Genomic DNA, 26,290 nt, shown 5'->3' with positions numbered 1-26,290 from the left:
TGACTACTGAGGAAAAATATTATCCAAAAGGATTTTTAGTTGTTAACTGGTATGATAGTTTTAAAGACCAGTTTAAACCTATAAAAGTAATGTCCTCATCGTATGTAATATCAATCAATAAGATAATCCTACATGGGATAGACAATATTTCGATTATATCGAGATCTATGGAAAAGGATGAAACATCAACACTCAATGACCTTCTTAGAACTCCTCTTAGATTGCAGACCTCTTGGCTCTAACCCACTCAGACAGCCAACCAATGTTTCTTGATTTACCCAGTTTCTAGTATACCCCATCAACGCAAATAGTTCTAAAGTTATAATTTTGATATCTGGAGCTTATAGATGTCTTTCAAAGACATATTATGTCGATTTTAGTACTTACTTCTACTGTTTTCCTCCATCTGTTTGTCATATGGTTCAATATAAAAGTTATTACCAACCATTGGACTGTGAAAAATAGGAAACAAAAACTTATTAACATGTTATCCATGGGTTGTATTTAATACAAAAAGAACAGAATAACTTACATTTTGTACAATTTCCATACAACCGGGTTATAGCGGAGGTAATTGATACTACTCACCAAGTTTTGCAGGCAGGTGGTTCTTTACATTTAAATACCGTTTTCCAGCTATTACGAAGGTTACAGTCGTAATCTAAAAATGAATATTAAAAACGATATCATTTAAATGCATTAACAGAATATTGCTGATATCACTTTGTATCATTAGTGTCAAGCACTTAAAGACTCAAAGACGTACAATTATATTGCATGGAGAATTTAAAGGATGAAGCAAGTTTAATTAGAATTATTGTTGTTTAAAGCTCTTTGTTTATGCATGGGCAAAGGAAATAAAAAAGATTTTTAAAAAATGTTTGGAAAATGCGCGCCTGAAATATGCAGAAAATTAAAAAATGTTTCAGTTTATTTTTTTGGCGACAAAAAGATTCGTAAATAGGACGTATAAGGAGAGCTGAAAATCATACTTTTGTTAATGAATGGAAAGAGGGTTACACGGAGATTATCTCAGCCAACGTACTGAAAACCAAACCGTGATACATGCTTTTTTCAAGAATCGGTATTAAATACGAAAAATCTTAAAAGACCAACGGATTTACAGGAAAACATTTAATTAACTATCGTTGACAAAAGCATAACAACATTCGATTGTGTAAATTCTCAATACCATGTTGTATACATAGCTCGTAATTCTGTTTTTTGTTATTTAACACTGTCATATTTAAAAGGACAAGAAGCGCAGGGAATTTGCAATTTGTTATGGGGAGAGAAAAATCCCATTGCAATTACACAGATGATGCAAGTTTGGTTGTAGTGAACCTTCAGGTTGATGAAATATGTGTTAGATAAATATAGCAATAGAAAAAAATTGTCGTTATTTGTGTACAAATCTTTACAACCTTCTTATTCATTTTACATGTAGAAGATGAAATAATTGCAAGAAACTTATATAACACTAAATACATAGTTAAAAGGCTGGAATTTAAAGTTAATTAGAGAAGCGCGTCGTCATAAATGTTTTGGTGTTACAAATAACTCAAACAAAGATACTTCCACAAAGAAACTGCCAGTCAAATTTTGAGCATACTTAATTACTACCTGGGCATAAACAGTAAAGGTATTTTCCTATAAATGAAGAGGAAGGCTTAGTGTGCTGTTAAACCTAGATTTAACCCACCATTTCGTTTCAAGTGCCTGTACCAAGTCAGGACCATTGCGTTACCAGCTCATCCGGTGGTGTAATATCTATTTTGCCAAATTTATTTTGGATTCGATTATAAATCGTATTGGTTTTCGGTAATCTTGTTGTTACCTTTATTTTTAACTTAAGAAATTTATTATATTAGGACTAGATAACTTTGACGTTCATTCAAAACAAGTAGATAGTTGTTAGAAAATTGAATGTAAATAAGAAAATAATTAAAGAACCCTAATGCATTTCACCTATATCGAGTACAAAAAAACCAGGACATGCCACTTGAATACTGGAACAGTCTTCTTTCGTTGGATCGCAGTAGCAGTAATTTTATGGTTATTTTACAAATTTATATCCTTTGGTATGGTCACAGCAACATGTTCTACCGTGGATTGTATTGCCATTATCATACACTATCTGACCAATCTCATTGCAAAAATGCTTCTTAAAAACACAAACAAAATTTCCTGCGGTTATGTATCGAAATGGTTGATACCTATCTGCAGAACATAGGAACCTGTCTGTTTTTCCAGAAATGATTCTTCTAAATCCTGCAAATTTTATTATTGAAATCTGTATATTAACAACTAAGTCATCGAAAAGATTAAATGGTTTGTATTAAATATAAAAGTTTTTCACAAGCCAGCATAACAACTATCCCTAGGATTCAATATGGCTCAGTTTGATACATACGTGAGAGCTTGCCGAAACTACATAGACTTTCTGTACCATGGTAGCATTTTGGTTATGTTGCTACTAGATTAAATCCATTACAAGAAAGATTTATGGTCGTCTTCATGAACTCGTAGATCGTTATAGTGTCTCGATCTTCACCTTGAGAACCACTTTGTGTACAGTGTCATAGAATACTTTTCCTTTTTCATATACTTCGAACGTGACAACTAATGAGAAACTCGACGGGTGTCACTATAAAAGCAGAGAAAGCTTATCCTAACGGTTCACCTGATTTAAACCCCAAATGTTGAGTGGAGTCGCTCACTAACATTTGTTTCTTTGTACATAATATTTTGCTTAATTCGTATTCTTTGTTATATTTGTCTGTTTACTCTATCTAGTATATGTCCTTGGAATGTGTATTAATTTGATAACTGTTGTTCGAATCTTGATTGCATTTGTTTTTCCGCCCTAAGAAAATTATTTTTTTATTAAATGGATTGGTGTCTTGCCATACCTTTCATTTGATGTTTCGTTCCCCCACATTGTTCTTCATGATATTTTTTAATTTATATTCCACATACACCGATAGTTATCTGAGTTGTTGCATTTAGCCTTTGCTCGGTACTTCCAATGTATTTTTGTAGGACATTGTAACTCATAACCTAATACCTAAAACGTAAGTATCATAATATATGTAAGTCATTTATGTTATTAGAGAAATCTATTGTTTACGGAAATGTTTACAACCTCTATTTAAATTAAATAGTTATAAAATTGCTAATTTTCATTATAAATTATTGAGAATTTGAAACGTTTCAATAGCATCTTTAGTTTATCTTAACTAATCGCATGAATGGAAAATAATTGATATTATTAAGATTATTTTTGGCATTTTTACTTTTTTATGTTGTCATATGAAATCGTCTTAAATGACCAGATAGAACAACGTAGTTTATTTTTGTTGTCAGACAAACTCCTTCCGTAAAATTCGATTATTTTGAGTATATCATTATGTTTTCAGAATAAATACACACCGTTGTAAACAAAAATACTGCAAGCAGCAACAGCATAGCGTATGCTTCCATTGCACCTATCTACTTCGCTTATATCTAAAAAATGTTGATTACATTAGACAAGTTTTTTTCTACAATGCACATCTTAGCATTTATTACAAACTAACCTATTTATCAAGAGAGCCAAGACAGTAATTTTTGAAAGTAACAAAGGGTTGTCGAATTTATGACCTAGAGTCCAGTGGATTATTACACTCACGTCATTAAAATGTTTATAAGAGTAATCAAGGGAACCAACTTATTTATGAAATAAATTAAAACAATCATCATATCAGACTTTGGGGTTAAGATATTTACAATGTCATGCATTTATGTAGCAACAAAATGGCTACTACGTTATACTTCAACCTTCTTACACATTAAAGTCAAATATAGGCGAAGGAAACTGTTACCACTGAACGTTATACAATAGACAAAAGCGAAAAAAAAACGATGATTTATATTAGTTTTTGCTTTATTAATTCAGAACCTATACATATAAAACAAAATATCTTATCTAGATTGGACGGATGTATGACAGTTGTTTACTTAATTTATTCTACAAAGTAAAAATTAAAACTAAAAATTCATTTTTAATTGACATTTTCATCGACATTAGTTTGAAATATGAACAGAAGAGTATATTAATTGCATAATTGAATCATAGACCGCGAACTAAGACCACATTTTAGAAAGATTGATCGTCAAATATTGCATACGGCTATATATCACACAAATCAATCCCAAAAAATTTCAAAATGAATTAAGTAGGAAAAATGAGTTGATTTGTTTTCTAATATTGAGTGCAAATAGGTCTTTACCTGACAATTTAAGTTCATTTTATTACAAGGAATTAAAAGATACCATTCAAAGTTATTTTCGAATGATTCTTTTTTTATTTCATGCATCTACATTCTTAAAAATTGTCTTTAATTAATATCATTACATCGTAAATTGGAGCTACATGTAGTCTCCTGTGATTTTGCTAACAAAATCATATTAAATCTTAAATCAAAAAATGTTGAGAGAGAGTAATCAAGGAAGCCAAAATTCCAGCAGAAATCACAAGAGTGTAATCCAGGACAAAAGACCAGACATGGAAAACAGACATTCACAACAATAAAACATCAAAATAACCAAAATAATACATACAGAAAAAAATAATGATAAAAAAAGACAAAAATGATTGAGCAACTCGGACTGCACTAAAACATGGACCAGTTGCATCGGTAGGGTCCTCTACTTTTCTTACGGATGTTGCTACAAATGAAAGGAAAGTTCACGATACGGAATGAAAAGTTATCGCTTTTGTCGTAAAGTTTTGTCAATAGTTTTCCTTTACCATCTATTTCTTAGTGTAGGTCAAGATATTAGGCTAATTCACAGTGACTATAGTATCCTTTATCTAAAATTATTTAGGTAGATACGATATATAGAATCTCCAAAACTAGGATTATTTAACGATAATACGTCAACTTTATAGCGGAAAGTGAGATCAAACAATTTAGCAAAACGATGTTCTTTCCTTTGGATCAGATCAGCTGTAAAGTCAGTCTCATATGAGTAAAGATGTAAGTCAGCGTGTACAGGAACATAATGTGTTACTATTGAAATGTCGACCGTTTGTTAAAAAACGCGTCCACCACAGAGTACAAATATGTTGTCGATAAATAAAAATTTGAAATATCTTCTTCGGTATATTTTGGAAGATGATTTGAAGTCAGTTTTGTAAAAAAAAGAACAACATATTTGTATTTAGGTATACCGTCTTTTTGGAGTATTAACGATTTTTAATGTTTTTTGAGTCGGGGTTTACAAATGACATATTTAAAAGCGATCTAATCGTATTTTAACATACATTCCAGAATTTTTAAAATCATATTAAATTATTAACTGGTTAACGGTTAGAATGTTTTTTATCGTTAAATCGGTAGATTTTGATAACCAGGCAATTACAACCATGATATTTCCGCGATCGTTTTTTATTAAGTTTGATATATTAAATACGCATGTTACATACATTGAAAAAAGGAACAAATATGGTGAAGCGCAACAAATGTATTATCGTGTGGTGAAATCATTCATTCCTAATCAATGCAAGTATCATGTTGCAAGCACAGCAGATAAAGAAATAGTGGAAAAACATTCGAAACAGACATAAGTAAATTAAGACAACGAAGAGCATTATAAAATGTGCGTAATTTGTCAGCAATTTGTTGAAATTGTTTTGAATTTGAACCTAAACTTGATATCACAAAGCAAGTAATCGTGCAATTAAAAAAACAACAACGCAGGACCAAATCTGTATTCACAGATTTCAAAAGAATAAAATGTGAACGTACTAACACGATAGCACGATGCTTCAACTAAATCGATAATACTAAACAATTATTATAGTCGGACCTGCGTAAAGATATTCGTTTGATTATAAGACACATTTTAAGAACATTCGGGTAAAGGATAAAATAAATATGACCTATCTAAACTTATCCAGAAACTTAAGTAATTTTAACGCATTTTTTGTATAGTGATTTGATTAAAAATTGTAATAGAGAATTGTAGTGAATTTTATGGCCTAGTCGATTTGACTAGTGTCAAAAGGATTACTTTATTGTAGCTGGAAGGTACAACATGTAATGTGAATGCAAGAATATACATATCGGAGTCTTCTCATCGGGTTTAGTATCCGAACTTTAACTTTTGTTCAATAAAATTACCGGATCGAATACAGATGATGACAGCGGATTTCTTTATTTAGTAACTACTAGTCCAGCACACGAAAATATACGTTTTTATGTTACGGACGTTCCTGGAATGCTCAAATACTGACGGGCCAAATATGAAAGGGTGGGGTATAATGCAGTGTTTTTATTCCACCATTCAATTGGGGATATGTGATGCACTGCTCCATTTTCGTATACAGTGAGTTCGTTCATTGACGACTTTGTTTTTCCAGGGTCTACTAAAATACTGAATATTGCTTGTCCCGCCTTTGTATACTAGTTCTGACTTAAGTCATATTTTACGCGTCTACACTGCCATTAAAATGAGCCCATAATCGATATTAAATAAGATGTTTAGATAAGTATCAAAATAAATTTTAACGTGTAATTAGTTGCCGTTAGTCAAATGACCTTTGTATGTCAAAAATAGACAAAGGCGTTTGATATTGTATGGTCTGTAAACAAAACTTTTAGAAATTCATGACATGAGTAGCGGTTTTGGTATTCGATATTCAGTACTTCTGATGGTTCATCGGCTAAACGGGTAACCGCTCCCATCCCTAATACATACCGATTTGGTCGTTATGAATACCAAGTAGAAGTATTTAAAATTTACCTTTATGTTTTCCAATGCTCGATTGTTAAACAAATTCGACGAAAATATAAGGCAAGCATTTTGATATAAGTTAAAATCTGAAAGGTATATGTAAGCATATTCTCGGGTTTCACTAAATAAAAATGTGTATTGATATGAATATTAATGAGCAATATGAGACCATAAATGTATCACTTTTGAATGTCCCGAATAACAAATGAATTCTACTGTTGTGACTTTCCATGGTTTAAAAGCGTTTTGGAATTTCTTTTCAAGTTTGGCTCACGTCATCGAAGTCAAATACACATTTCATTTCTGACGTTTACATCTGTAAAACATGAAAGGAAACGTCTATAATTCTTATTGAGACACTTATTAAATCAGCAAATCCAGCAGCTTTTTCCTGTAGAATGCATATATTCTTCAAAACATTCATTATTGGGATCCATGAAAATTGATAGATATTTGTTTCTATTTTGTCATGAAAATCTGTAGCCATGGTAACATAATAAAAATATCAGTTTTCATAACATATTTTGGGTGCCTTCCCAAAATCAATTGTCAAATAAAGGTTTTCTAAAACACCAGGCACTTTAAAACTGCCAAAAACAGTAAGGAGGCATGGTATTACTGTATAAAAACAAATAAAAGAGTAATCAAGGAAACCATGATTCTAGCGCAGTACCTTTTCCTGTTCATTTGTTCATGATTTTATTTTTTAAAGTTTGTGCCAAATTTTGCATTTTTGAAAAAAAAAAAAAACAAAAACAACAGCCTGTTGGTTCAGGGAAGAGAACCCAATCCGGCGAGGAACTGAATCTTTCCGGATAGCTTTTAACACCTTTTGTTTTTAACTTCAAAAGTAGACCGGGTCAGTTTTGTGTACGAAACAGTGCACCTCAATCCCATCTATATAGTGCAACCTTAATTTCACACATTGTTATGATTGCAATTTAATTTTAACTCCACTGATATATATATATATATATATATATATATATATATATATATATATATATATATATATATATATATATATATATATATATATATATATATAATTTATTCTGATTAAACCGATGTAGTACAAAGGTATGCAGAAAAAACATATTATTACAAATTGCATTGAGTTGTACAGCTGCGGAGGGAGATACAATCATAGTTTTTTAGAGGTCAAACGTGGCATGTGAGAATATCTCTTCGAAACTCGAGTTACATGTATAAGTACAATTTTTATTGCTTATTGGCCAAATGTTTGGCAGTACTACTGCACGAAGACGATATGTTTCGAAACATTTCCTGGTAATATATTGTTATGTTAAACATAATCAGCACTTTAGGCTTACACAACTACTCATTATGGATGGTTTTATGAACTTATTTTAGTCCAGATTAGAAAAAAACGGATATGGCAAAAATTATCAAATGCGTGTAACCTAAAAACAAAAAGTAAATACTTTCATAGATCACCAAAAGGTCTTCAATAAGCGTAAACACACATTTAAATAAACTTTGAAAGGCCCCGATAACAAAGTAATATAATTCACGGTAATTGATCGATGGTAATTCTTCGAAGTCAAAATAAAAATTAATATCGACACGAAAACACATAAATGACCATCATCTCTTGAATATGTACAGATGCATTCAATCTGCGGTGGAATCAAATTAATTTTTAAAGCATTATCTACACCTTTTGATGTAAGGTCAAAAATGAACAAAATCAACTACCAAACACGCCATAAAATTCATTCAATAATACATGTAAGAGTAACCAAGGGAACCAAGGTTATAGGGTAATCAAAAGAATGTAATCCAGGGACAAAGACCCGATATGGAAAACAGACATACACAACAAAGAACATAAAGTAACTAAAATCATAAATACAAAGTAACAAAAGCAAATGAGCAACTCGGACTCCACTAAAAACTGGGAGCATGGACCAGGTGCACCGGTAGGGTAAGCGTCCTCTGCTTTTCTAGAAACACCCGCCGAGTTGCTCATAAAAAGTCCGTCCAGGGTAGACAAACGAGGAAAGGAAAACTATGACCCGTTGAATAAATCAGTTTTCATGGTGCAGATGGATATTCTCTCCATGAAATATCACAACATTAAAATAATATATAGTCTACTTTCAAGTTAATTTGTGAAAATTAACATCGAAGCATGTGGAGGGCGTTCGGCATTAATGGTTACTGATTTTAAAACAGACTATAAACGTTTGTTGATTTTAGTGGGTATTTTTCGTTTGTTTGGTTTTTGTTTTTGTTTTGGGGTTTGGTTATTTTAGGGGTCTTCTTTTGATTTTTTGTTTGTTTTTGTTTGTTTGTTTTTCGTTTTTATTGTTGTTGTTGTGCTTTCCTCATTCTCCTTTCTTTGTGTTGTTTAACTTTGATGTTGTATTTTTTTACATTTTGTGTATAATGTTTGTGATATTTGTTGTGAAGGTCAATGATACGTCATTTTTCCGTCTAATATTATTTTTATTTCATTTACATGTATCTAATTATTAAATGGTAATGTTAATTCAATTACTAGATATAGAACCTGCTAGAAGGAGATATATATATATCTTTAAATATGAAATATACCTTTAATGCCAACAAACTCTTATTTATTTCAGCTCCCTCCATCCTTGTTTGCCTGTCTGCACTTGATGTATCAGCGCCTCTTTCATTCCCTGGAAATGTAAAAATGTAAACATTATTTAAAGGTTTATAAAAAAACCCAGTGTGAATCTTGGTGAAAGTGAAAGTGAAAGGTCTGAAAGTATCCACCAAGTACCCCTTACATCTACAGCCCAAAGGTCTCAAGTCTGGGTCATATATACAATAGTGTTGTAGGCCTGACAATTTTTTAAGTGAAGAGTGAGGAAGAAAATAAACAATTAAACAGATGCCCCTTTAGCATAGTCATATATATATGTATGTCTCAGAATGTGACGACTCTATTTGCTACACTGCTCCATCGCATCAAATTGATACAGGGAAGATATATAAACGTATAGAAAGGTCTGAAAAATTTCCAACGATGTTAGAACTGTCAAATTTTCACAAAGTCCAGCGCCCTAGACCACTCGGCCAGCTAGGCTATATAAAAATATAGCTTTCGCTGGCCGGGTCATTCCTCCTCGTAGGATTAATCTAGGGCTGTAACTTAGTACACGATGTATGGTGGTACGGGACAGTTCATTTAGATGTTAATATGTAGGATAGAGGATCAAATTAATGATGCATGTCACAACAAACCAATATTATACTAAACATGCTAGATTGTTTAATAATATATTTCGTACTTCAAAGTGGTTGGTACTAGGTGGTCAATACACAGTTTCTCTTGTATTTCTCTTTGGGCCTATCTTCAACACCTACTTACCCCACTGATTGATGTCTGAAAATTGGCAGCAATTTTCTATACATGATTGACTTAATTTCTCAGAATTATTAAGGGAATTCAATTGGTGTAATATTGACCTTGCAATGGACTCTGGAAGGAGGCTACATACAAATATTTCATATCTGCAACTCCCTCTCCACCACTTGATGGACCATAACAAAATAATAATTTTATGTCAATGTGGACAGATGATTCTGAGTTAAGATCAGGCCTACATCAACATTACATCACTGATAATAAGTAACTTACAATAGAAGAAATCATCTAAAGCTGCATAACAAATATAAAACCGTAGGAAATATTTCTTACTTATAACAGATAAAACATTACACAAATCAAGTACAATGCAATAAAGACAGACATTTGATAAACAGGAAGAGGATATATGACCGAGTTGAAATATGATAAATCTCATTGAACTAAAGCTTAAACCTAATTTGAAATAAGTACTCTGGACAATTGAGCTGACATAAAGATTCTTGGACAGAAGTAAGCATGTCCAAGAAGTAAGCATGCATGGAATAAAGTGAAACGAACCCACCCCCATTAATTTCTTTAAGGGGGCATAACAAAAACAATTGAAAACATGATTACAGCAGATCTAAAGCCCTCTATAGTAATGTTGGAATGAAATGGCAAGTTGGATGAGGTTAGAAATAATGTAACAAAGTACATCATCAGTCTTACCTGCTAAATCTATCAATGAAAATTTTCCATGTAGTCGACCATTACTCCTGAAAAGTTAAATTTGATAGTTAAATCCAATGAATTGATTATGTATCTGTAGATTCAATTATACTTGGGTACATTTCGAGCTTTGCAAACTTAATAAAACTACTGACTTTGTTTTTATTTATTGCATTTTTGCATATTTCCTTCAAGAATTCACATTTCTAAAAACACAATCAGAAAGCCTCATAAAGAGGTATTTTTCTATGATATAAACACAGAAAAATAACTTTGAACATTGTCTCTAGTCAACTTTAATTCTGCAGAAAACTTCACTGAAAAGTGGCAAAAAATGGAAAAAAAATCACTAATTTCCTTACAGAGCCCATGATCATGTTATTACAATTCTATGATCACAGACATTTCAATTCAAATTAATTTCAAATAGAATGATAACAATTTTTAGGATACTGCTTTTCAAAGTAAACATTATTCATAAAAGAAATTCTCTAATGTAGATGGATTTGCAGGTCCATTATTAGGATCTAGTGAATCTACCCCTTTCTGTATTAATACTGTTTGTTTGTATTACATTTGTAATAGTAAATTTATAATGCATATTAAGCGAAAGGTTAAAGATAGGTCCTCTAAATGCTTAACACCAAACATCATTTTCTAATTTAAAAATAGTAGAATGATAAAATACATGTATACAATGCTACCATATACTGATAATTATCATTATATATCAGAACTTTTCCTTGCTAACGGTAAAAGGATATAATCATAATGAAACTGTAATAATAACGCTATTCTTATACCTTTTCCGAACAATTATTTGGAATACAGCATGTGATCTAGAAGAATGTTGATTTGCCGATGTTTGTCCTGATGTCCGTACATTGTTGCCATGTTGAATAAGCCGTAACACATCATCAACTGAGTCTATCGATTCTTCTTTTAATCCAACTACTTGAACTTGAGCTTTGTGATCTTCCAATACTCTGAATTTTATTTTTTTATTTAACAAATCATAAACCTGAAATTTATATCCAAAAACATACATATATATTTGGTATTTAAAATATTCTTAGGGCAATTAGGGCACATAAAATAATTCAAATATTCTTTGAACCCACTTCCACTTGAAATACAGACTGAAAATGTTCTAAAGAAAACAGATAAATATGACCATAAACATCAACCTTATACAAGCAATTACAAATCTCATAATTTGATCATGATCAAAAATTACAATTTATCTCATGTCTAAAGTGTGGTTAAAATTTAGCCAAATAAAACTTTGTTTGACTTTGATCAACAAGTATTGAATAACCTCATGTTAGGATTCAAGTTCACAGACAAAACCAACTGTCTATGGAAACAGGTGATGACAGCACCGTAGCTATATATATTAAGTCAGACATGACCCTTAACTGGACTAATATCTTCTGTAGCCTGTTAAATCCTTTACATTTAGTGACTGATGTGGACATAAACTCATATTGGACACAATTTTAATGAGGGATAGACCTAGAACTTTTGACAACCAATTTGTGGCCATTTCTAAAACTCCCAACTTGAAACAATTATATACTTTTGTTGACAACACAATAACAAAATATGACTACAAAATTCATGACAATATGCACTTTCCAATATTGTAATTTAGCACCACATTAAGTTTCATTACAATCTTGCAAGTTGTTTCTGACAACATATGAGACAAAGACAAAGTCCAACAGCCATCATTTCTACAATTTTTACCCAAACAAGATTGGTCTTTAATCCATTATTAAAAAATATCTGTGGTTTCAGTCAGTTGAATTTTGAAAAATGGCCAATAGACTCTGGTGGCTATCTTGTTTAAGAAAGCAGAACCAGAATGTTATCCCATGTTAAAGTTGTCTTTCCCATTATTTTTGTGAAGTCTGGGCACCATTGGCTAAGTAGAAGCAGGGATACAGGCAAAAATAAGCTTCCACATAGGGACTCAATGGTAACTTTTGAGTGGCCGCAGCCATCTGAGCCAAACAAAGAGTAGATCATAAGTAGAGGGCATTGAGGTCATCAAACAAATCAAGTTTCAAAACATTGGCACATGTGGTTAAAGAAAGTTGATCTGAGATAATTGGCCAATCAGATGCTGAGATAGTATTTTGTGGCCATCTTGTTTTATCAAATGGAACCTAAAGTGGATCTGTTGAAGAAACTCATGCATACATCATTTCTGCCAAGTATGATTAAAATTGGTCATAATTTTGTATTTATTAAACTCCAAAACAAGTTAAGATACCCTACCCTAAAAAAAACTTTAAAAACAAAATCATAAAAATCAGATCAACAAAAAACTTTTCCCATCAATTCTAATTATAACAGCCATTTCACCTTTTTTAACCCCTTATTGTTAAAAGGTGTGGGGCAAAAAACATGTAAAAACTATTTGGCCCTCTGTCATGTCATTAGGAACAATATGTAGAAATTTCAAAAAGATTGAATAAGTTTCTTAAGTTCTAGTAAAAAAAAACAAAAGTTAACAGATGCCAACAACAATTGTATTTTCCTGTAGACACTTGTTTTTTTGTGATTACTTGAATATCAGGTTGCTGATCTTGACAAAGACCAGACATGGAAAACAGACATACACAACAAAGAACATAAAGTAACTAAAATCATACATACAAAGTAACAAAAGCAAATTAGCAATTCGGACTCAAATAAAAACAGGGAGCATGAACCAGGTGCACCGGCAGGGTAAGGGCCCTCTGCTTTTCTAGAAACACCTACTGAGTTGCTCATAAATAGTCAAGTCAAGGGTAGACAAACGAGGAAAGGAATACTATGACCCGTTGAATAAATCAGTTTTCACAGTGCAGATGGATACATCATAACGATCCACGAGTTCATGATGACGACCATAAAACTTCTATAGTGATGACTTCAATCTTGTAGCAACATAATGCTGTTCCAGAAGCCTATTTGTTAGAGTTCTAGCATGATACAAAAAGTCTGCGTAGTTTCGGCAAGCTCTGGCATAACGTATGAGTTGTGATATGAACACTCCATACGCAGGTGTTGAAGGGATGTTGCCACAGATGAAAGGAGAGTTGACAATTTTGAATAAAAAGTCATCACGTTTGTCGTAAATTTTGGTCAATAGTGTTCCTTTACCATCGATTTCTAAGTGTAGATCAAGATATGAGGCCGACATCACAGTGTCTGTAGTATCCTTTATCTCAAGTTTTTTGGGATAAGATGCGATGTATCAAATCTCCGAAATTAGAATTGTATAAAGATAATACATCATCTATATAGCGGAAACTGAGATCAAAAGTATCTAGCCAAATGATATTCTTTCTTTCGGATCAGATCAGCTATAAAGTCAGCCTCATAAGAGTGAAGGAATAGGTCAGCTAGTAAAGGAGCACAATTTGTTCCAACTGGAATGCCGACCATTTGTTGAAAAACTTGTCCACCACATTGGACAAATATGTTGTCAATTAAAAATTCCTCTCTGTGACAGTTGTGTGTATAGAAGTTAAAAAGTTTTGAAAGAGGTTTGGGGGTACGTTTTGCAGATCCAGCTATGAAACGTTGATTGTATGGATTCTTGTGGAGTTTAGGAATCCAGTACATAGACGGTAAATCACAATCATCGCCCTTGGTAGAGAGACAAAAAGAGGATAGCACAGATGTATGGTTTTCGACAATCTCTTCTTTGGAGAGTGTGGTAGCAGTATAGGTCTTATTACTGCTTTTATTTTCTACGTCTACCTATGACAATTAACATTGAATGTAAGACGTTTTGCAGACAAAAACAATGTTGTTTTGGGCTTTGTCTGCTGGTACGACAACATATTTGTCATGCATAGTAGACAATGTTTTTTGCTACATCTGGGTCTTTGAAAACGGATCTAGACTTTTCATTCATTGACCTACTTAAAACTTTGAAAGAATATGCTGAAATGCCACAATGTCAAAATTGCCCCCTAAGACTTTGATATTATCTTGAAAACCTGATTATAAAATTATAATAAACAAAGAGCTTTGCAGAACACAGCATGATTGGACCCAGCATGTTGAACTCTGATCACTTGGGACAGACACAATATTAGTTTTTGACTCACTTAAGCATAAGGACTTACACAATAACTGGTTTGGAAACAATATTGCACAAAATTCTGAATTGAGGGTGCTCATAAAAAACCTTAGCCTAATAACTCTAAAAATGTAAAGATATCTGGAATTTGATTTAAAAAAAGGCAGACAGGGATTTTCAGTTCAATAAACAAATGCCAACATTTTGAAAATATGGTAATATATTACATATGGTGTAACAGTATCCATTGTTCATTGGTTATTATGATCACATGATACCAAGGATATTCCACTTACATGAAGCCTTGTTTCTATTTTTAAAATTGATGCTATGTTTCTATTTATATGTATATTTTGATGGATGTATGTATGCTTCTAAATTTAGATCCGTCATAAACGTTCCATAATTACTCTCAACCAATTATGGCGGAAGCACCACAGACTAAGTAGACAAAAAGAAAAGTTGCAAGTTTAGCAGATGGAGATATAAACAAATCCAAGGGCCATAACTTTCGTAAAAATCATTCAACCACAACCAAAGTCGAACGTAATCTGTAACTGTTTATAACAAGGCCACATACCAAAAACAAACTTATTTGGTAAAAGCATAACAAAAGAAGAGGATCCCAGGAGCCTGAATCGCTCACCTTGTTGAATTTTGCCTTTGAAAGGCAATAAATTAAACAAAAAGTTGTCCAACAATTTTGACTCAGGAAGTCTTTGGTAGGACTTATCACAAGATCTTTTCAACAATTGAAAGTTTCTTTTAATGTTTCATAGTTTTCAAGATATTGACTGAAAACTATTTAAAAAAAAGTCATTTTTCCCCTTTCAAGGGCAATAACTCTTACAAGGAGTCTGAAGATTTTTGTACTCCTAATTATATAGATCAATTCAGCTATTGAAAGAATTTGGATAAACCTAACGGTTTTGGAGATATATGTGAAAAAATCCCAACAACAGTTCTATGCAGTATACCCCAAGAAACATTCATACGGAGGTTGGTTTCAATTGGTCAAGTAGTGTCAGAAGAGAAGATTTTTGAAAGAAATAACATTAGGAATAGCAAAAATCGTTGGAAAAGGGCAATAACTCCAACATGGCTTAACGGATTAAAACCAAAATTTGACCAGAGATAGATCTCATCATGCTGAAAACGGTTTAGGAGATATATGTGAAAAACTACTGTCTGACACATGTTATATTTTTAGTAATGGCAGCCATGTTTTTCGACGAATCAAAAATCCCCACATCAGTTCTATGCAGAATACCCCAAGGAACATTCATAGATAGTTTGGTTCTAATTAGTCAAGCAGTTTCAGGGGAGAGGAGTTTTGTATAATTGTTAATGATGACGGCGGAGACAACGGACACCAAGTGATGGCAATAGCGGACATGGCCTTGGGCCAGGTGAGCTAAAAAAAGTGCGGAAAACACAGGCGGACGCCCAGCATTTCCATGTCCTCTTGTGACACATCACGGGGGACAACAAAAGTCTTCAGGGGAACTGTGAAACAAACGAAAAGAAGGAAAAGGTGCCGTCGATCATTACCAGTTATATCAGATTCACTTTTATATAACAAACAACATAATAATTTTTGCGTAGTTTCTTTAAGTTTTGTTTTGGAAAATTTAAACTTAGTCCTTTGTAAGGAGATTACATGATCATGCAAAAATAAAAGCTTTCAAACTCATCTGCCTTTACTCATTTCTATCCACACAATTTTTTTTTTCTGTGGCATGTTTATTTGATTTACAGGAATTTTATTAATTATAGAATTATATAAATTTACATAACTATAACAATGCACAAGATGAGTCTTGATGTTTTGGAAATTTGTTATATTAAATAATGAATGAAATCATACCATGAATTTAACAAGAGACTCGCTCACCTTGTGGAATTTTGCCTTTCAAGGGCAATAAATTACACAAGAAGTTGTACAACAATTTTGACTCCAGAAGACTTTGATAGGACTTATCATAAGGATCATTTCAGCAATTGAAAGTTTCTATGTATCATAGTTTTTAAGATGTTGACTAAAAACTGTAAAAAAAACAAACAAAAACAAAAAGAAAAAAAAGGGTCATTTGTCCAAGGGCAATAACTTTACAAGGTATCGTCTGACAACATTTATCCCTGTAGTCTTTTGTAGTCTAAATAATAAGGATCCTTCCAGCTATTGAAAGAATTTGGCTAAACCTAACGGTTTTAGAGATATACGAAAAAAACTAGTCTGACCCCTATGTTCTATTTCTAAAAATCCCCACACCAGTTCTATGCAGGATACCCCTAGCAACATTCTTACCAAATTGGGTTTCAATTGGTCAAGTAATGTCAGAAGAGAAGATTTTTGAAAGAAATAAAATAAAAAATTTAAAAAAATTTAAAAAAAGGGCAATAACTCCAACATGGTTTAACGGATTAAAACCAAAATTTATCCGCAATTAGATCTCGTCTGATGAACACTTTTACCCCATGCCAGAATTTAGCTAAACCTAACCGTTTTAGAGATATATGCGAAAAACTACTGTCTGACCCCTATGTTCTATTTTTAGTAACAGCAGCCATGTTTTTCAATGAATTAAAAATCCCCACCATAGTTCTATGCAGGATACCCCAAGAAACATTCATATTAAGTTTGGTGCCAATTGGTCAAGTAATGTCAGAGGAGAAGATTTTTGAACAATTGTTAACGACGATGATGACAGACACCAAGTGATAGCAATAGCTCACATGGCTTTTAGCCAGGTGAGCTAAAAATTGGACCCATACTCAGAAACAAAAACATGAATTAAAGTCTTTTAAAAGGAAACTGGTTTCTTAAATGTGCTGTCTTACAAATACTGTAAGAGTGATTCAATATGCAACCAGTCTAATCAAAACGATGTCAATGTTTAAGGACAAATACAAATTTTACTGAAGCAAGTGCACTTAACTGAAGTTTGATGGAGCATTTCAGAAAATCAAGCATCTATGAAACACATGGTAACTTTGACAGCCCACCATTTTAAAAATAAATGTGATAACTCCGTGTCCCAGAATTATCCCTGCTTACCTCCAGATTTGCAGTTTACAAGTCCAAATGGTTCAAAAATAAAAAAACATAGGACTTAACTGAATACAAACCTTGCCACTTTATATCTCAAAGAAACTTGAATGCACTGATAAATCTGCTTTCTTGTACTTCGAATGAAACAATTTGAACACATCCCTGGCTGTAAAAGGTACACAATAATTAAATATAATGTACAAACTTTCATTCCAGTTTTTGAATAGAATCATTTCATCATTAATACTACATTACTATTAATGGATGTTGTCATACTGATCCTGTATTACAGGATTTATAGAATGAATATGGGAAATATGGTCATATTGTATATCGCGCGAGCTTGACAGAGCCATATGTATACTACCATATACTCATGCAATAACTTTTTTCATGTATAGCAATTTTTTTTAATACTCTTTTTGTCACCCATGAAATCATGAATTTGATGTTACATTTGCACAAATTAATGTACACTTTCTGTGGTATTATTAAGGTGCCATACAACAAATTCAATATATTTTTGAATTGGATTGAGGTAAGGATAATTGGCTAGATGCGAAGACAAGTATGGCTGATGATATCAAATAACAAGACTGATATGAAAACACCTTTTTCATGACCCCTTCAATGGCTTCATATGAGTCAGAACAAAATACTAAAATTGCAACTAATGTAAGTTGTACCATACAGTTTATCTGTGTTACTGTCTGATTTTATTTATGCCTTGAACTTACCTGCTAAACAGTATATACCATTGGAACAGTCCTGCTGTCCTTTGGAAGAAAAGTCGCCACCCATGGTCTGAAAATACTGTCGCTTTCAATCAATTTTTTGTCTTTTTTGTTTTTTCTGTGTTTGTTTTTGTTTTTTTTTCTTAGTTTCTAAATAAAATTACAGGAATCTACTAAACTGAAAGGCACATGAAGGACTTTAAAGTAATACAATCTATAATTCAAAGCAAAATCATATAGCCTAGACAATTTTTTCTCATGATGTAAGTACATGTTCATTCTGTAAATTAGTTGAACTGCTAAAACTTAATTTTGATCTTACTTAAAAACCAAATATCAACTCATTATCTAAAACCACTACTAATATACTTCTAAGGGCACAGTGTGATATGACTGCAAAAGTTGAAACCCTGAACAGCTGGGACAGCTGGAAAGTAGACACACCATTAAAGCTTGATACAGCTTCAAGGTTTGATTGCGATGTGACTTTTAAGAAGAATCAAAGTGTCTCCTTTCTGTTCCTTGTTTCATAAATGGTTTCAGTCATAACCTGAAAAATCAATGCCAACCAACCCTTGGGAATATGGAACCTCACAGCAGAATTTAAAAGAGATTTATTACTCTATTTCTGTGTAAAGAACAACAACATTGCCATACCATATTTCACCCAAATCTCATATTTACATGTACATATATAAATATGAACACACAAAGCACCTAAAGTTTCAAATACTGTATTTCGTCATTTAAAGCAAACTTATGTTTTTCAACAATGCTCTTTGTTTTGTAGTGAATAAATGACCTGTACCTTCAACATAATACCTGAGACTAAACCAAGCCCATAACTTTTTCTCATGTACATGTATGAACCTTTATATTCAATGAAATTCATGACACTATACTTATAGAATAACAAACCAGATTAAACTAAACTATTTATATACAAAATTAACATTTTGGCAAATGGGGACTTAAACAACTGCAGCTGAAAATACAATGTATATAATGTCTTTCTTGAAAGGGGGACAACTCAACTATGAAACTTGGAAATGAGAGAAAAATTGTATTTATAATTATTATTAAAAATTATTTTTAATAATTACCAAAATTTGAATTGACATAGCCAAACTAATATATTAAAGCATGTTAAAAATAACAAGGCAAGAATGGTAATAAAATAGTAAGGCATTAAAACACATGTAAGCATGGTATCAAAACAGGAAAAAACATTTAACCATACGTAAGCATGGTATCAAAACGGGGAAACATTTAACCATACGTAAGCATGGTATCAAAACGGGGAAACATTTAACCATACGTAAGCGTGGTATCAAAATGGGAATACATTTTACCAAACGTAAGCATGGTATCAAAAAGGGGAAAACATTTAACCATACGTAAGCATGGTATCAAAAAGGGGAAAACATTTAACCATACGTAAGCATGGTATCAAAAAGGGGAAAACATTCAACCATACGTAAGCATGGTATCAAAAAGAAAAGCATTAAACCATAAGTAAGCATGGTATCAAAATGGGAATGTAATTAGCCGTACATAAGCATGGTACAAAACGAGAAAATAAACCATACGTAATCATGATATCGAAATAGAAAGGCATAAATCCATACGTGAGCATGGCATCAAAAAGGGAAGCATTTAATCATACGTAAGCATGGTATCAAAATGGGAAAACATTTAACCATACGTAAGCATGGTATCAAAAAGGAAAATATTTAATCATACGTAAGCATGGTATCAAAAAGGAAAACATTTAACCATACGTAAGCATGGTATCAAAAAGGAAAACATTTAATCATACGTAAGCATGGTATCAAAAAGAAAAGCATTAAACCATGCGTAAACATGGTATCAAAATGGGAAGGTAATTAGCCGTACGTAAGCATAATATCAAAATAGAAAGGCATACATCCATACGTGAGCATAGCATCAAAAAGGGAAGCATTTTTAAAAATTATTAAGCAAGGTTTCAAAACGAGAAATATACAACATGAGTACACATGAAAAAAAAAAACATTAAAGTATAGATAAACATCAAAATAAAGATCATTGGTCAGTAACTAAACATGGAAATAATAAACAATATAAGTCCCCTAAGACACTGACAACATGGTGAGTGGTGGGGAGGATGGCGGAAATTTAAAAGAAAACACTAATTAGGATGACCTCAATAAATAACCTGTTAACTCAACAAGAAACTACAAAACTGATGACGTATCCCTGGCTTGACCCACTTGACCTATTACCTAATTACGAAACAGCGTCTAGGGTTATTGAATAAACAGCTTGTTGTAGATAATTGTTATTCCATTTACCAGTAGTAAAGTTAATATCCTGGTATCAAGAAAGTTATTATTTTGAAAACTTATTCTAAATAATATATTGATATACACTTTAAACCCAGGCAAAACTATTGGAAGCGATGGAAGCCTAGCATCCCCTGTCAAGAACTGCATTATTAATGGACGATTAAGATATCAAGGTTATAACGTGTACTAACAACTGTTTTACTTCTCGTCTTTAAACTGATTTGTGGGAAAACTATGGTACTACATTGGAAAATTGTCATTGCTCATTAGCAAAATTTGTTGTTCAATGACCAGCATTTTTTACCGTTTACAGAGCAATGGTTCTAGGGATAGATTCACGAGCCAAATAGAGCGAGGAATGATAGGCAGACTGGATAGAAGACATAACCTTAACCAAATCTTCTCAAACCAAACTTATCTAGTTTTTAACAAATATTTGTTAAATATCTTACATGTGTTATCCCACTTCCTGTCTGACCATAGGCAAAACATGTTGACATTCCTCCATCAAATATACTTTCTACTAAAGGCTTGGCAGTGAATCTGAAAGGAAGTATAACAGGCTCATTAGCTATGTACATGTTCAATGAAAGCTGTGTAAACTAAACACTTTCAGACTAAAGAATTTTTTCAATTTACATAGGTGTTTAGACAGGATCAAAATATATTGTTTGTGGCATGGAGGTTGTTCAGAACATATCTGCATTAGACTAGTGCTGATTTCAAGACAAGTTTCACTTAATACACAACAACATTCAAATGATATAAGTATTCTTACTAGATATCATTGAGATGGAATCCATCTCTGTGGGAACCCACTGTGGTAAAAATTTTGTACATCAGCCACATTCAATTTATCAGGAAAAACTCATTACAGCTGAGACACAAAACATTCATGCAAAAAATCATTGATCTGACCTTCAGGTCTAAGTTCAAGGTCAAAGATCATCGACCAAGGTACATGACAAATTGTCTTGAGCTGATCTACCCTAATGCCAAATATTAAAGACAAATAAGAGGCTCACAAGAGCCTGAATCACTCACCTGGTAAACCATGCCATTTTATATAATTATTTATTTATAATCATAATATTAGTGAAATATATACAAATTCAACAACTTTCCTTGGAGCACTGGAAAAATCACTAAAAGTGGATTTTCAGGGGTTTTTAATTCTTTTACAGATTTCTTCCTCTTCTCCCTTTCATAATCTGCAAGCGTTTAGAAAAAAAGTCAGAAAAACAGTGATTTCAGTGAACTTAGTTTAGTTCAAGGCCCGGTAAATCATCAGAGCAAAATGAAAATTAAACTTAACCTGTAACTTATCATGGTGAACTTATAGACCAAACAACATGTCATTATCGTTTAGATAAAAAGTCCGGAAAACTGAAGATGGATTGACGGATTCAGTGTGGGAAATCAACGCTCGCCAGCTCGCCAAATACGAGATGTGTATTTTGGCCAGTTCTCATTAGCTTACGCTCGTCAGTTTGGGACCATCATTTTTTAGGCAAGTTCCAAGGAAATTAACCAACCAACAAGGTTATTTAGTAAAACATCCCTTAACATCATACATTAAGAATATGTTCCCTACATTTTAAGAAGTTTAGCTTGAATATGTCAAGTGAATTTGGGCAAGTCCCGACAGTTTAAAAAATAGAGCTTCAAATCGAAAATGTGCTGTATGTGACTTCGAGTATAGTTGAATTTCTATTTGGCTAGCAAGATCAATATTCCACTAGCCAGAATGGCAAGCTGGGGAAAAAATGATTTCCCACACTGTGGACGGGTCAAAAACATAATACCCCTCGAAACTTCGTTGTGTTCCTCACGCTAATTCAATCTAGGCATTCTTCGGCACTAATGTTAGTACTTTACTGAAAAAGTGTTTCACCTCATAGTTAAATGAAATGTAAAAGGAATGTAATTATTTGTGATTTATTTTAATATAAGTTTCTGGGCAATAGTATTATTCTTCAAATAATATGCAATGATCTCCATTTATGAACTCATTTGGAAATGATTTTTGCATGTACATAGCTTTAAATGATAAAATGTAAATAAAAAATCCTTGAGTGAATCAGATGGTTGCACTGAAAGTACTGGGTTGAGAAGTGTTACATGTTGATAGTTAAGGCATTATCTAGCAATCATTAGAGTAACATTGGAAGTTATTCAGGACTTATTTTCACTAAAGACATGATGAAAATGTAGTGTTTGTGCTGCAGTTGATCTTTTTTTCTATTCCTATAAACAAACCTAGAAGGTATACGTGAAAAATTAAGTTAAAAAAAACACAATTTTTTCAAGAAATAAAGAAGAGGCTCCTAGGACCCTGAATCGCTCACTTGGTTGAATGTTTGCCTTTCAAGGGCAATGACTCTAACAGTTGTCCGACAATTTTGACTCCATGAAGACTTTGGTAGGACTTATCATAAGGACATATCAAAAATCGAAACAATCATTTTGTGCAGGATACACTTAAAAACAATCATATCAAGTTTCATCCAAATCCATTCAGTAGTTTCAGAGGAGAAGATGTTTGAAGAATTGTTAACGACGACGGATGCCAAGTGATGGCCTATGGTCAGGTGAGCTAAAAAAGACATTTAGAACATCATTACAATCAAAGGTACAACAACTTTGGATTTTTAAAGAAAAACAATTACACCATAATTAATTGGAGTATTCACCAAAATATGGCCACAAGTGCAAAGGAAACCAAATGTATTATATGTGTGTGTGTGTGTGTGTGTGTGTGTGTGTGTGTGTTTATTTTAATCTCAAATTGTTCACAGCAAGATTAATCATATATTTGTCGTCAATATTACTGATATGTCATCTTTACATTATATAGATTTTAGCATTTTTTTGTTGCTTCAAGTACTTGTGATAATATTATGTTTAATAAGTCTGTTAATTAATTATCCTTCAATCTTTTCTCTTAAAAAAACTCCTGAAATCACCATTTTCTATATAAAACAATATATACAGACTGTATCTGTGTTTCTTCATAATTAATGTTTCACAATATTACATAATATTGAGTAAAGTTGATAATGCAATTTTAATTTTCAATGAAACCTGGACTGAGATCCTACTTTCAAGGATTGCCTCTATCTATGGGATTAAAATTGTTATAGAATATTACATATGAACAAAACCAAAGAATAATGACTGTCATATTTTTAGTTTTACCTTTTTTGTTCAGTGGCATTTTTCTTACACATACACATATTTGAAGATTTATAATAGGATCTGAAGAGGTCAAAAGGTCGAAAGTCTAATCCTGCCCTGTATTCCCTGAAATCAAATAATAAAGAATAACTGACAAGAGGTCATGTGTGATGAATTATGGTGACAACTTTCAGAAATCTTTTTTTGCCCATTTTTTTTTTTGCCAAATGCATAAATGTCACATACAAGTAGAATTTACAGTTATTATAAATGCAGCATGCAATAAATCTTGTTACAATAAAATACACAGGAAATAATCTATTGCTAAAGGCTTAGTGGAAGTTGATATTTTTTTCCTTGTGTGGTACTCCAGTAAACACCAGTCCTAAAGGCAAATACTGGCAATGTCTGTTTCCCATGATTATACACATATTTCAAAATAAAACGCCTACCAAAATAAATAAATATCTAAGTGCACACTACATGTAAATGAACCAAATTATATTTTTGAGTTTAAGCAAAAAATACTAAATTAATAATAAACAATGAATTTGGACATTCAAAACAGGAAGATGAAATATTGTGGAGGGTGGAGTTAGGTAAGGTATTACACAACTCAAACACTAGTTCTTGCGTGAAGTATAATCTTCTTAAATGAGATGTCTTACAAATGCTCTGAAAACACTGTCATGGTTATTAAGTAGTACCTTAATGTGTACATATTCTATATTCACGCTAAACATAAGGACGTGAAAATAAAAACACACATATTTTTACCCCTCAAAAATTTATTGCTATTCCTAAATATGGTATACTCTGCGATTGGGAAATTTAAATTATATGCATAATACATTAACTATTTTACACCAAGACGTGAAATTTCTTTAACCTCCATACAACCCACTTATGATGTGTCATGATAAACATTATAGACATGGAACAACGTGATTAGAACTTCACAGACGGAATTTCACTTTTTTTCAACACCATTACAAGAGTTTAGCTTTGTAACAACAGGCAAAAGAAAAGTTGTAGTCTCATAAAAAATGAATTATCCATAGAGACTGTAGTTTATGAGACTGGCCAGTTTAGTCATTATGAGACAAAAATGACCAGCCTTGGTGCTCCGTGATACAACAGTTAATGAAATTTTAAACTCATGTACCATAAGAGCACGCCCAGTGGATCCAGAGACTTACAAAAGAAAACAGGTGCTCTAACCTGGCCACAGGGCCAAAAACTTCAAAAAATTTCAAAGACACTGATTGGAGTTACCATGGAAGTTAAGAATATTCGCAGACTTAAATATTTTTACCTTTGTGGCGCCGGGGCCTGGGACCTCAAAATTTTACTCCAGAAAAATGCATCAACTTACTTTTAGATATACTAAAATGCTAAATAACATTCTTGCTCGAATGTTGTTTTTTTAACTACATTGATTTCTGAGTATTTTTCAATGTTAAAAAATAATAATTTCCCACCTTCTCCCCCTTGATTGGCCAATGACTAATACAACAATGCTTACTTTATCATAGCTAAAAACTCCCAATTAGGATCTGACATATCATAGTCTCGTTCATTCTTCAAACGTAGTCCCTCTTGTTGTGCTCTTCTCTCGTCTCTTTTCTTTTGAATACTCTCAACAGCCTTTACACAGTTAGACTTTCTTCGAGCTGAAAAAAAACCATGCAAATGTATGCTACAAACAGAACTCTGAAGACTGAAGAAAAGAGGTATTTAATCAACTTTAAAAATTCTACTTACGTCAAGTAACATTTGATGTGCTTTTAGTATATTTGATCACCATTGCAGGACACTTAATTTTTTTATATTTATTACTAGTTTATTTATATTTATTGTGACAGCTTTGTGTTCATCATAACCTTACCTGCAGCGCCAAGAGGTTTCGGAGGATCAGGTTCATGTTTGATAGCAGAATGTCCTTTAGATACAGGTGATGGCTTTTGCTGTGCTTGGTAACTGAGTCTTGACTTAGCAGATGATGGTGCAGCAACTGTAAAAAAAATGTTAGTACAAGTCATACTTTGTACTGGGAACTGGAGTGGC

At 32.5% G+C, this 26,290-nt stretch overlaps 1 pseudogene; it reads right to left on the bottom strand.

Annotated features, from left to right (window-relative positions):
- LOC148598673 (kinesin-like protein KIF2A) overlaps nt 1–26,290 on the bottom strand; it is a 69,458-nt pseudogene that overhangs the window by 21,608 nt on the left and 21,560 nt on the right.

This window comes from Perna viridis, chromosome 14 (genome assembly GCF_037379345.1).
Source record: "Perna viridis isolate PV_CMFRI_1.1 ecotype Kerala chromosome 14, ASM3737934v1, whole genome shotgun sequence".
Lineage (NCBI taxonomy): Eukaryota > Metazoa > Mollusca > Bivalvia > Mytilida > Mytilidae > Perna > Perna viridis.
Note: the sequence above shows the minus strand (reverse complement) of the source record. Positions and strands in the feature narration are given on the sequence as shown.